Source organism: Caretta caretta, chromosome 6, assembly GCF_965140235.1.
Source record: "Caretta caretta isolate rCarCar2 chromosome 6, rCarCar1.hap1, whole genome shotgun sequence".
Taxonomy (NCBI): Eukaryota; Metazoa; Chordata; order Testudines; family Cheloniidae; genus Caretta; species Caretta caretta.
The window spans coordinates 89,755,096-89,767,878 of record NC_134211.1 but is presented as its reverse complement, the minus strand read 5'-3'; positions in this window follow the sequence as shown (position 1 = coordinate 89,767,878).

The following is a 12,783-nucleotide window of genomic DNA, read 5'->3' as shown; positions in this document are numbered from 1 at the left end:
ACAGCATTCAATTACATGTCTATGGACTGTTTTCTCTATCTCATTCAATGCACATGTTGTACAGTGACAGTGAATAAGGCAGATGCCTACCAACATATGGTCCGATTCTGCTCAGTGTCCCCTTCAAGTTCCCTTTGTTTGATCCTTTGACATTCACACCTGCCCCTGTTACATTTTTGTTTGTCCCCTGTAATTATCTGAGTACCTGGACCTTGTGGATCCTCCCCTAAGGTTGGTGGAGGGCCCTTTAGCAGTCCTTTAGCCCACTTCCCAGAACCCAATAGGAACATACGGTCCCATGTACACCATTCAACCTCCGCACACTCCTGCCTCATTCACTATCCATCCTGTACACTGAATGAACGGGGGTCCTGCAGAAAAAAAAATAGTATGTAATCATGTAATTACAGGCTTCATGTCCAATGACCACCTGGTCTAGTGGTCAGCTCATGGCCTTCTGTCAGCCTAGTCATCCCAGAGAAGGCTGACTGGGGCCACAATCACCCCCATATACTCCAAACCTTCCACAGAGATTCTGTCACTATAGTGGAGCAGGGGAGGGGGGAAGATAGGGGGACCCACACCCACTCCAACACAGGACCCTAGGGTTTATCAAAGTACCCAGCCCACTTACTGAGCTACTCCAAATTATGTTTTCCCTTGGGTACTTCCAACCACACTAGCGCTCCTCAGTGTGGGGCATGGTCTCTGACCTAGCAGCCTATCCCCAGTCTCTGACAGCCCTGTTCAATCAATCTCTTTTAGGGCTTTTCAGCTCCTAGAGAGGGGAAGAGAGCCTAGTCCCTGCTACTAGAGCAGCCATCACAAAGCTTTTGCCACTCCTGCCACAGCCGCAGCCTTGCTTTCTGATGCCACATGCAACTCATTTCCCCCCTTTTCCTGGGCAGTGTACTTTTAAACTGTTCCTCCACTGAGAACATGCCCTACACCTGCTGAGGGGTAGCACCTCCCTAGTCCAGTATTGCTGTACTCCCAGTCCTGGTTCAGAGTGGGGCCTGTAGATGCCATCATGCTGTATGAAACTGCATAAGCGCATAGGTCAGAGGCAATGTTGCAAGGCCAGCGTTAATTTTGGCATTTATTAGAAAACATCTAGCCCTTCCTTTGGAGATGACTGCAGGATTGTTCCCTATATTAATTTTTCCAGGATTTTGTTCAGTCTAGTTTTAAATATTCCAAGTGAGGGGCTTCCACCATTTCTCTTGAGAAACTAACACAGGAATGCCAGACTGATCAGATTAGTGGCCTGTCTAGCTGCTATACTGTCTCAAAAAGTGACCAATACCAGATGCTTTACAGGAAAGCATAAAACTTCTAGCCCAGTAACTCAAATAAACCACATGATTAGGAAATGTCACTTCATGTACAGCCTAAATTTTCATTTCCTTTTCCCCTCATTCTTTAGTTCATTCTTTGGAGCATGGTAAACAAAGCTTCTCCCTCCTTGCTTACTCTCTTCAGAGCAGTGTGGAGACAATCCATTTAGAAACCAATCCAATGCCCAATAAAGTCAAGGAGTGTCTTTCCACTTACTTCAGTGGGTGTAGGATTGGGTCTTTGTCCTATTGGAGAGGAACCAAGCAACACCCCTCCCCCCAACCCCAGGTTGACAATAGAGACAAACTGGATGGAGCTGCATCCAGCAGTCTCAGCTGGAGTGTGGTATCGCAGAATCTTGAGGAAATTAAACTGAAAGTAAAAGGCAGAGAAAAACGGGGATCCAGGTGGTGCTCCAGAATAAGCAGTTCATTGATTTATTCTGTGATTCTGTGGTTGAAGATTATGAGATAGAAATAACTTTCTCACCACTCGTTTGACTCATGGTGTCTTGACCAGTTGTCCACTCGCTGGCACATTCCTTACAACCATGGGCGGCAGCACGTATAAGAGGCTGGGGGAGGCTAAGCCTCCCCAAAAAAGTTTGGCCAAGTGCAGGAGGGCAAATTCTGCGGATGTGGCGCAGGTCACCTCCCTTTGGAGGCATGCCAGCCTGCTGCTAGGGTGACCAGGTGTCCGGTTTTCGACCGGAACACCCAGTTGAAAAGGGACCCTAGCGGCTCCAGTCAGCACCACCGACCCAGCTGTTAAAAGCCTGGTCGACAGTGCTGCGAGTCTAAGGCAGGCTAGTCCCTACCTGTCCTGGGGCACCGTGCTGCGCCCTGGAAGAGGCCAGCAGGTCCAGCTCCTAGGCAGAGGGGCCACGGGGCTCCATGCACTGACTGAGCACCGGCTCCGCACTCCCATTGCTTGGGAACCAGCCAATGGGAGCTGGGGGGTAGTGCCTGCGGGTGAGAGCAGCACCCCAACCCCCTGCCCAGTGAAAGTGAGTGACAGTGGGGAAGAGCGAGCCACTGAGGAAGAGGAATGTAGTGACCCGGGGCGGGGCCTTGGGGAAGGGGCGGGGCTTTGGGGAAGGCGCGGGGCTAGGGTTTGAGTTTTATGCGATTAGCAAGTTGGCAATCCTATTCGTCGCCTTTGGAGCACCAGAAATGAAACTCCCTCAAAGTGAGGGGGCCACTGGTGCCCAGACTGTGGCTCCATCCATGCTTTGTCCTGAGGCCCTGCCCCTATTCAACCTCTTCCCCTGAGGCCCTGCCCTTGCTCCACCTCTTCTCATTAGGCCCCCTCCGCTCGCCACTCGCTCTCCTCTGCCGCACAGAGGAGCAAGTGGTTGGCGAATGAGGGGCATGGGGAAAGAGGCGGAGAAGAGCAGGCAGGCGGGGGGGGGCTTGTGGGAGAGGTGAAGAAGAGCAGGTGGGGGGCTCAGGGGAGGGAAGAGGTGGAGTAAGGGCAGGGCCTCAGGAGGGTGGGGTCATAGTCCAGGCACTAGTGCCCCCCCCCCCTCTTCTAGGGAGCTTCCAGTGCTCGCGTGTAAGCTTCCCCAAATGGAAGGCTCACGCACCACCTATGCTTACAACCATTTAGTACACTCTCATGCCACAACATGTGTCCACATGTTGCCTTGAAGATGGGCACGTTAGACCAATATACACAGCTGCCAGGGAATGGCATAGTTCTTGTGTCACATTCACGGAGAGCCACTGCTCCTCCCACAGAGAGCACCAATTAGTCTTTATTTTGACCTCTTCTAGTTGATGGTTCTGTACCCCAGCCTGACCAAAGGTTGTCAGAGCAGCTGTGGCTGCATATGTGGTCTCTCAAACCCAGCTGGAAAAGGGCCTGTATCTCCCCGTGCTTGACTCAGTGTCTAATCTTCAGTCATTTTCTGATTTAGTGAGTGTATATTATCAGTCACCACCGGTTGTTTATGAAGTTCTTATTTATGGAAATATCAGCAACTAACTTGTCTGACCTCTGGCCCTGGTTTGAATGAAAGTTACATCTTCCCTATTGAAAGCCTGACATTCCTGTATTGATTTTCTGAAGATTTGTGCTTTGGTAGGTCCCATTGCTGGAGTTTTAGCTCCTGTTTCTACAGATCATTAGCTGCTAATGGAAGCTGTGAGTTCACAGCTTGCGCCAGGTGCTTATTCTTTTGTTGTTTGTTTTCTTTTGGTTTTTAGTCATGGGAAACAGAATCATAGAATATCAGGGTTGGAAGGGACCTCAGGAGGTCATCTAGTCCAACCCCCTGCTCAAAGCAGGACCAATCCCCAGTTAAATCATGCATCTAGTAAGTTGGGCAGGAGGACTCCTGGGTTCTATTTCTGACTCTGCCACTGACTACATATATCCAAGTCAAACTTAATTTTGTTATTTCCTGCCCATATTTCTAACCTCAGATCTTTTGTATTCTCTGTCCTTATTAGGGTTTGCAGCTCCTCCCAATTTAGTATCAACTGCAAATTTCTTTAACATGCCTCTCATCCAGATCATCAATAAAGACATAAAATAAAACCAAGCCTAACCCCCACAACCCAGTTCTTTGCCATTTTGTATTTCCTTTTGTTTATGGTCCTTCTGCTAGTTTTTTATCCATGTGGCAGTGCTCATATTCAAGCCAATATCAATTCATTTTTCAAGTAACATTTTACAAGGCACTGTATCAAATGCTTTGCTTAAGTCCAGATATATTACATCTGTGGCATTCTCTTCATCCATTAATTTTGTAAATTTAATCAGAGAAAGTAATCAGGTTTGACTGACGTGATTTGTTCTTTATAAATCTATGCTGCTTCTTATTACTCATCGTTCTGTTATCCTCTAGATGTTTACATTTTTCATCTTCTTTTACTATTTATTCCATTAATTTACCAGGAACAAAAGTTAGACTCAAAGAGTGATAATTTTCCAGAATCACTTTCTTTTCTTTTTTTAAAGAATGGCACTACATTTGCTATTTTAAAGTCCTCTGGCACCTTTCCTAGTTTGTTATGATGTTCCAGAAAGTTCAGGCAGTTCATTGAGTTTGTTAGCTGATCACCACACCACCACAGAATGCTGATTTCTATACAAGCTATTTTCCTAAGTATTCCCTTACTTGTTTTTCACCAGTCACTTCAGTGACAAAGTTTTCATTACTTCCTAACTGTGAGGCTCTATACCTTATTTTTTTTGTTGAAGAAAGATTTTTTTTAAAGTAAATCACTATCAAGACCATTTTTTAGTTATTGATTCCACCCTCCTACCCCCCTCGTTTATCAATGGACATACTTTCTGGTACTTTTGTTGCATTAATTTAATTGTAAATTTCCTTCTTATTCTCTTTTTTAACCCTTTTGATGGCAGTAACTAATTCTGCTTTATCACAGTATATTGCTTTCCCTTCTGTTTTTCCATTTCCAGTCCAGGGTTTTTTACCCTAAAATCTTAAATCCCTCCTAAAATCTAATCCCTTTCTACTACTGCACTCAACCTTCGTGCTTCACGATGTAAGACAGCTACTAAATGCCTAGGTTTTGGAAGAAACATTCCTTATGGGCAGGTTATTCCATCAGTATCCACTTCAGAGTTTCTTGCACCTTCCTCTCAAGTATCTGGTCTTGGCTGCTGTTATAGATGTGATGCTGGATTAGACAGTCAATTATGTAGCCATTTCTATGTTCATATGTCCTAGGGGTGTGAAAGTCCATAGCAGATGCCTGCTGTAGTTTCTCTTATGTTTTCCATTCCTTGTACCTTTCCCCCCCCCCAAGTATTTCATTGCCACTTTCTTCATGAACAAACTATTTCATTTGGGGCATAAATTTTGGATATAGCAGGCCAAATTGGGAAGCATCGCTCAGATCAGATTCATGATGGAGTTTTGCCTGAGTAAGGATGGCAGATTCTGGTGCAGTTTGCAGGAGAAAGAAGAATTGGCAGCAGGAGCTGACCTGGGTGTTTGCCCCGGGGAGCAGGAACCAGGCTGGCAGATGCTCGAGATCAGGATCCTGACAAAAGGAAGAAAGTAGAGCAGCAGAATACGGACCCTGAACTTCAGAAAAGCAGGCTTCGATTCCCTCAGGGAACTGATGGGCAGGATCCCCTCGGAGGCTAATATGAGGGGGAAAGGAGTCTACGAGAGTTGGCTGTATTTTAAAGAAGCCTTATTGAGGGCACAAGAAAAAACCATCCCGATATGCAGAAAAAATAGCAAATATGGCAGGCAACTAGCTTGGCTTAACAGAGAAATCAGTGAGCTTAAACAAAAAAAGGAAGCTTACAAGAAGTGGAAACTTGGACAGATGACTAGGGAGGAGTATAAAAATATTGCTCGAGCATGCAGGGATATAATCAGGAAGGCCAGATCCCAACTGGAGTTGCAGCTAGCAAGGGATGTGAAGGGTAACAAGAAGGGTTTCTACAGGTATGTTAGCAACAAAAAGAAGGTCAGTGAAAGTGTGGGACCCTTATTGAATGGGGGAGGCAATTTAGGGACAGATGATGTGGAAAAAGCTGAAGTACTCAATGCTTTTTTTGCTTCGGTCTTCACAGCAGACAAGGTCAGCTCCCAGACTGCTTCACTGGGCAGTACAGTATGGGGAGGAGGTGAGCAGCCCTCAGTGATGAAAGAACAGGTTAAGGACTATTTAGAAAAGCTGGACATCCACAAGTCCATGGGGACAAGTGCAATGCATCTGAGGGTGCTGAGGGAGTTGGCTGATGTGATTGCAGAGCTATTGGCCATTATCTTTGAAAACTCGTGGCAATCGGGGGAGGTCCCAGACGATTGGAAAAAGGCAAATATAGTGCCCATCTTTAAAAAAGGGAAGAAGCAGAATCCGGCAAACTACAGCCTCTCCTCAGTCCCTGGAAAAATCATGGAGCAGGTCCTCAAGGAATTTGAAGCACTTGGAGGAGAGGAAGGTGATCAGGAACAGTCAACATGGATTCACCAAGGGTAAGACATGCCTGATCAACCTGATTGCCTTCTATGATGAGATAACTAGCTCTGTGGATATGGGGAAACTGGTGGACGTGAAATACCTTGATTTTAGCATAGCTTTTGATACGGTCTCCCACAGTATTCTTGCCAGCAAGTTAAAGAAGTATGGATTTGATGAATGGACTATAAGGTGGATAGAAAGCTGGCTAGATCGGTAGTGGGTAACCTCGCATGAGGCCCGTCAGGGTAATCCGCTGGTGGGCTGTGAGACAGTTTGTTTACATTGACCATCTGCAAGCATGGCTGCCTGCAGCTCCCAGTGGCTGCGATTCGTCATTCCCAACAAATTGACCGGGAACAGCAAACTGCGACCACGCTTGTGGATGGTCAGTGTAAACAAACTGTCTCACAGCCTGCCAATGGATTACCCTGACAGGCCGTGTGCGGCCCGTGGGCCACAAATTGCCCACCGCTGGGCTAGATTGCGAGGCTCAATGGATAGTGATCAATAGCTCAATGTCTAGTTGGCAGACGGTATCTAGCGGAATGCCCTAGGGGTCAGTCCTAGGGCTGGTTTTGTTCAACATCTTCACTAATGATCTGGATGATGGGATGGATTGCACCCCCAGCAAGTTCATGGACGACACTAAGCTGTGGAGAGAGGTAGATATGCTGGAAGGTAGGGATACAGTCCAGAGTCACCTAGATAAATTGGAGGATTGGGCCAAAAGAAATCTGATGAGGTTCAACAAAGACAAGTGCAGAGTCCTGCACTCAGGACAGAAGAATCCCATGCACTGCTACAGGCTGGGGACCGACTGGCTAAGCGGCAGTTCTGCAGAAAAGGATCTGGGGATTACAATGGATGAGAAGCTGGATACGAGTCAACAGTGTGCTCTTGTTGCCAAGAAGGCTAACAGCATATTGGGCTGCATTGCCAGCAGATCAAGGGAAGTGATTATTCCCCTCTATTCAGCACTGGTGAGGCCATATCTGGAGTACCGAGTCCAGTTTTGGGGCCCTCACTACAGAAAGGGTGTGGACAAATTGGAGAGAGTCCAGCGGAGGGCAACGAAAATTATTAGGGGACTGGGGCACATGACTTATGAGGAGAGGCTGAGGGAACTGGGGTTATTTAGTCTGCAGAAGAGAAGAGTGAGGGGGGATTTGATGGCAGCCTTCAACTACCTGAAGGGGGGTTCCAAAGAGGATGGAGCTAGGCTGTTCTCAGTGGTGGCAGATGACAGAACAAGAAGCAATGATCTCAAGTTGCAGTGGAGGAAGTCTAGGTTGGATCTAAGAAAGTGGTGAAGCATTGGAATGGGTTACCTAGGGAGGTGGTGGAATCTCCATCCTTAGAGGTTTTTAAGGTCAGGCTTGACAAAGCCCTGGCTGGGATGATTTAGTTGGGGCTGGTCCTGCTTTAAGCAGGGGGTTGGACTAGATGACCTCCTGAGGTCTCTTCTAACCCTAATATTCTATGATTCTATGAGAAGCAGGCAGGAAAAGTGGGAATAAGAATTAGGAGGAACACAGCAAAACCTGCTGGCATAACCTATTTGCTGGTCAGTTTGCAATATGTTTGTATTACTTTACACCAAGTACCTCTGTAGAGAGGCAGAGAGAGAGAAGAACTGTGCACAGGGCTAGGAACCAAGAGTTCTAATCCCAATTGTGCCTGATTCCATCCATATTCCCGGCAAATTACTTAATCCCTCTATGTCTCAGTTTCCCCATTTGAACAGTGCGAATAATGGTATTGACCCCTGCTTCCAGGTCCATTGTGAGCCTTCATCTGTTAATGTTTGTGAAGTGCTATGCAGATGCATACTCAGAACAATTATCCTGGCAGGACAGGTACCATTTTCTGGACTCTGTATGTGCAAATATTTTATACAGTCCAGGGATAGTTTTACTTTGATGCCCCCCCTTCCACCTTTGTTAGCGTCAATATTGTTGAGAGGGGGCAGGGAAGAGAGGGCATTAATTGCTGGCGGTATTGGCAAGGTGAGCAAGAAAGGGAGCTCCACTGGATCATACCAGCCAAGTCATTGCTGTCCCTATGCCCAGCAAGCTTTCCACTGGGTATACAGAGAGGTCCAGCCCTAGATGATAGGACAGGTGTAGAAGGGGGTTATCACTCTCCCCCAGTGAATGCTCTGCAAAGCCCCCTGATGCTTCTCGGCAAAACCTTCCAGGGGTTAAAAGGAAAGAGAGAGAAGGGGACAAGAGACAAAGGGAGGAATAAAGTCAAAAAATGTGCCGTGAAGCTTCTTGCAGCGAAATGCAGAGAAAGTCATTTCCAACTTCTTTCATCTCAGAGATGAAGCCACTAAATAAAAGGGCAGCACAGAACACAAGGGCTTTTAATCTGTCTCATCTCCTTCATAATAACTGCAAATTTTCCCTGGGCTCCTGGGAGCGAGCCTCTTTCCTCTGTCTTTGCCTTATCTCCCCCCTCCATATTTCACAGACGGCTCGGCTCCCCTCACTCCACTGCCCCCGGCCTAGTCTCTGCAAGGCCTGTGGGAGCCGCCAGCTCCCAGGGCCTCATTGTTCCCGGCTTGGGAGGAAGCTCAGAGAGGGAATTGAAGGCAAGTCAAAGGGAAACGGCATCATCGCTGCTTCATTAATGGGAGCCTTTCAGTGGCAAACATATCAGAGCGAGGTCTTTTCAGAGGCAGTAATTAGCAATTTGGAGCCTTCCCCCCTCAGGAGATGCAGCTGCGATCTAACAAGTGGGAGCAGCGCTCGCCTCCTTTTACGCTTCATATTTATTGTTTTTCATTTTCTCCATCTTCCTCCCATTGTCCAGCCTCCTCCTCGCTACCAGATAAGGGCTCTTTATTAATCGCTCTTTTAATTCTTCATTAATGATAATAACTTTCTCTGCCACGCAGAGAGGCGTTAATCTTTCTTGGGTATTGAGAAGGACAGGGTTGAAAGGGAGAAGGAGTGCACAGTGGACAAGGCAACTCTGTAGCTTTTCCCTACTGAAAGGGAAGCTTTTTCCTTCTTGGAGGCGTTTCTGAAGACTTAGGTTGCTGAGTTGCGAGTGGCTTGTTGGAAAGGCCCAGCCCACTGATCAGGCCATCTTACAGGAAACTGATGGCATGCATCAGACTGTACCCTGGCTTTGCAAACATGGTCCTTACAGTAAAAGGCAACACTGGGTACAAAGAGAGAGACTTTTAAAGATGGCATCCACAGAATGCCTTGGTTTATCTGACAGCAGGGGTAGGCCCCTCTGGCTGACACCGGTTGCTTGGGCTGGGTCCCCAGCTAGAGCTGTGACAGAGAAGCTGCCCTTTTACCCTAGAGATTTATTACATGGGAAAAATATATATATACCTGGGCATCTAGACTGGACCAGTCCCCTCAGAGCACAGAGTATCCTGACTCATAAATTTTACTGGAACATGCTCCCTTGAACCAGACAAGACTGGATTCTGCCCCTGGACTGGATCTAACTGGCTCCTGCCCTCTAGGTCAGGCTGTATCCTGTGCTCCATTCCCCTCCCCACTGTATTAGATGGGACTCTAGTGATCCTTGCCACCATCTCTCCCCAACACAACATACTAGACTGGTTCTAACCCCTTTGCATGAAACTGAACTAAATCCTGGACCAGCTGCAAGCCCCTCCCCCTCCAATATATGCTACTAGGGCTCTATTCCTCCTTATCCAGCCTTTGCTGATTGGCAGGTAGTGGGGTGATGAGGCTTCTTTGGCAGTTTCCAGGAAGATTGCACCTGCATATCCCCAACCTCCCTTGCACCACAGCCAGGGGAGCAAATGGGACATGTTTGTTTGGTGCCATCACTGCCAAGCCCTTTGCAGGCATCACAGAGCTCCAAGGCAAGAAGGAGGCGGCAGCATAGAGCTGCTGGGAGGGGGAGGGAAGCGGCTTGACAATCCCCTTCGAATTATAAACATATCCTCTTTAAGTACATTTCTAAGGATAACATTTGTATTACGGTGTCCTGTGGCTGCTGATAGGGCCCTGCTTATCGCCTTGGTTTCTCCTCGGTCTCTCCTCCTTTCTCTGGGCCCTGCTGGGAAAGGTCCCTATCTGGAGCCGAGCTGGCAATCCTCTGCCAGGCAATTGTTTCAGTCCAGGGGAAAAATTAATTTCTGCCTATCGTTAATTGAGAGAATTGTGTGGAGAGCTGGGAGGGGGGTTGGAAGGAGGGGGATGGAGTGGGGAGAGATCGTGTTATTAACAGTGTCCCTTTCATAACCAAATACCCTGATTTCCATCAGCAGCATGAGAGGCTCATTACAGCAGGAAGGTGATTAGAGAACTTGGAAGAGCTATCAGGCTGAGCAGGAGAGTGACAGGGAATTTGGGAGGGACTCCCAGCAGAAAAGCTGTCACACCAACTATTCACTCTCACCCTCACATCAGTGTCCCGCTGTCTCTTCCCTCTGCACCAGCTGCCCACAGCCTCAGTGGAGATGAGCTGGGAAGGCCTGGGAAGAAGCTGCTGGGAGATCTGGAGAAATTGGAGGCTGAAAGAATCCATCCCCTGACTAAGGAGCTTATCTGTTCATTGCTGGTAGCCCAGGAGAGGGTTGGAGGCTCCAGGGCAGGGGTGGGCAACCTACAGCCCACGGGCTGCTTCTGGCCCATCAGACGTTTTTATCTGGCCCTTGAGCTCCCGCCGGGGAGTGGGGTCGGGGGCTTGTCCCACTCCAGCTGAGGAGCAGGGGCTTGCCCTGCTCCGCCCTCCTGGCGCTCTCAGCCCCCAACTCACAATTCCACCATCTTCCAGCACATGCAGAGCCACAGTGCGCAGACGCAACTTCCTTGAACTATTTCTGGGATCGGAACCCCATCCCTGCGTGGCAGCCACCCCCACCCATGCGGCAGCTTGCCCAATCCCCACCCGGTCTCCTTCGGCCCCACCCTGGAGAGCCTTGAAACTGCCCAGGCGCCACACCTGTCCCAGCTAGGGTGCCTCTGCCCATGGCGGTGCCTGGTACAGCCGCCTTCGTGTCACTGCTGGCAGAGTCCCTAGGAGTCCCCGGTACTGCCCATGTAGAGTTCTCCCACCTTGGTAACATCCCTTATATAGCCCCCCCCCCATGCTACAATGCATAGAATCCCCCTCCTCCACTGGGCATTCATGGCCCGCCATACAATTTTCGGACCCAAATGTTGCTCTCAGGCCAAAAAGTTTGCCCACCCCTGCTCCACGGGAATAGCAGCATGTGTGTGAGATGGGACAGGAGTCTGCCCTTGCTTTTCTGGGAGCCCCAGGGAGGACTAGAGTCCACAGGGAATAGCAATGTGTGTATGTATGATACAGCAAAAGGCTTTACCAGCATTGCTAGAAGTCCTGGAGGGAGTCGGCTGCTTCGGAATGTGCTGGTCAGGAAATCACATGGAACCATTACAGGTGCCTCACAAATGGTCCAAGAGGAGGTTGCCTGGTTTGCAAGTACCTGAAACCAGTCAGCCCCATTCCCTCCCCATCTCTGACTCAGGGCACGTCTTCTCAGGTACACCTCTCTTTGCTATGAAATACATAGCTCTCTTCCACAAGATCCCCAAACACACAGCTGAGAGGTACCTGATCCCTATCAACCCCTATCTCTGAGACACTCAGACCTCCATGTATTCTCCTTCCTCATGAGACATCTGAGATAGCACATGCTTCCCCACCAAACCTCTAGCCTTCAGGCACTGACTTCCCTCACGAGACACTCAGCCCACACCCACTCCTTCTCTGACAAGGAGCTAGAAAATCCCCTGGATTCCTGCCACTGCAAGAAACCCACCCCACTTTATTTCCTTTCAGGCCAGTGAGCTCCCTTGGAAACTTAGCCAATGCACATATACATTACAATAACACTGGTGGGAAATAAAATGAGCAGTTGAGCTTCCCACATACAGCAGATAGATAATACAAGAAAGCATTGCCACTTTGATTGCATTTAATTTTTTTTCTAAATTTGGTGGCTTCTCAGTCCAGTTCCCAGTAGATCGGAACATAGTAATTACAACACCTGATTGGACCAGTATTCCATCTAGTCAACTACTCTACTCTCTAGCAGTTGACAGTACCTGATGCGAATGAATAATTATGGAGTAACTTTCCCATAAGGGAAGTTTCTGCTTAACTCCATCAGTGTCCAAATCTCACACACAAACCCCTAGTACAATTGCCACTAATTGCCCCCCCTTGTTTATTTTATTTAGATGTATAAGAACTAGTGAAGGTGCCTTTCATACTCCAGTTGCCCCCACAATTATTTAAAATCAATATAAACAGAAAAAACAGCAGCAATCCCACAAAATATAGCAATAGCTACAGAAACCACAGAGCATAGACAATACTAAAAACTACTCCCCTCCCTAAATGTCAGTCCTCAAGTATCATCATCACCATCATGGCAAATTCCAAAGGGACATGATCTCCTTGCAGATCAAGCACCACCTGGATCGATCTCTAGCTAGGTCTTTAAAGCGGTCTGGGAGGATATTCAGTT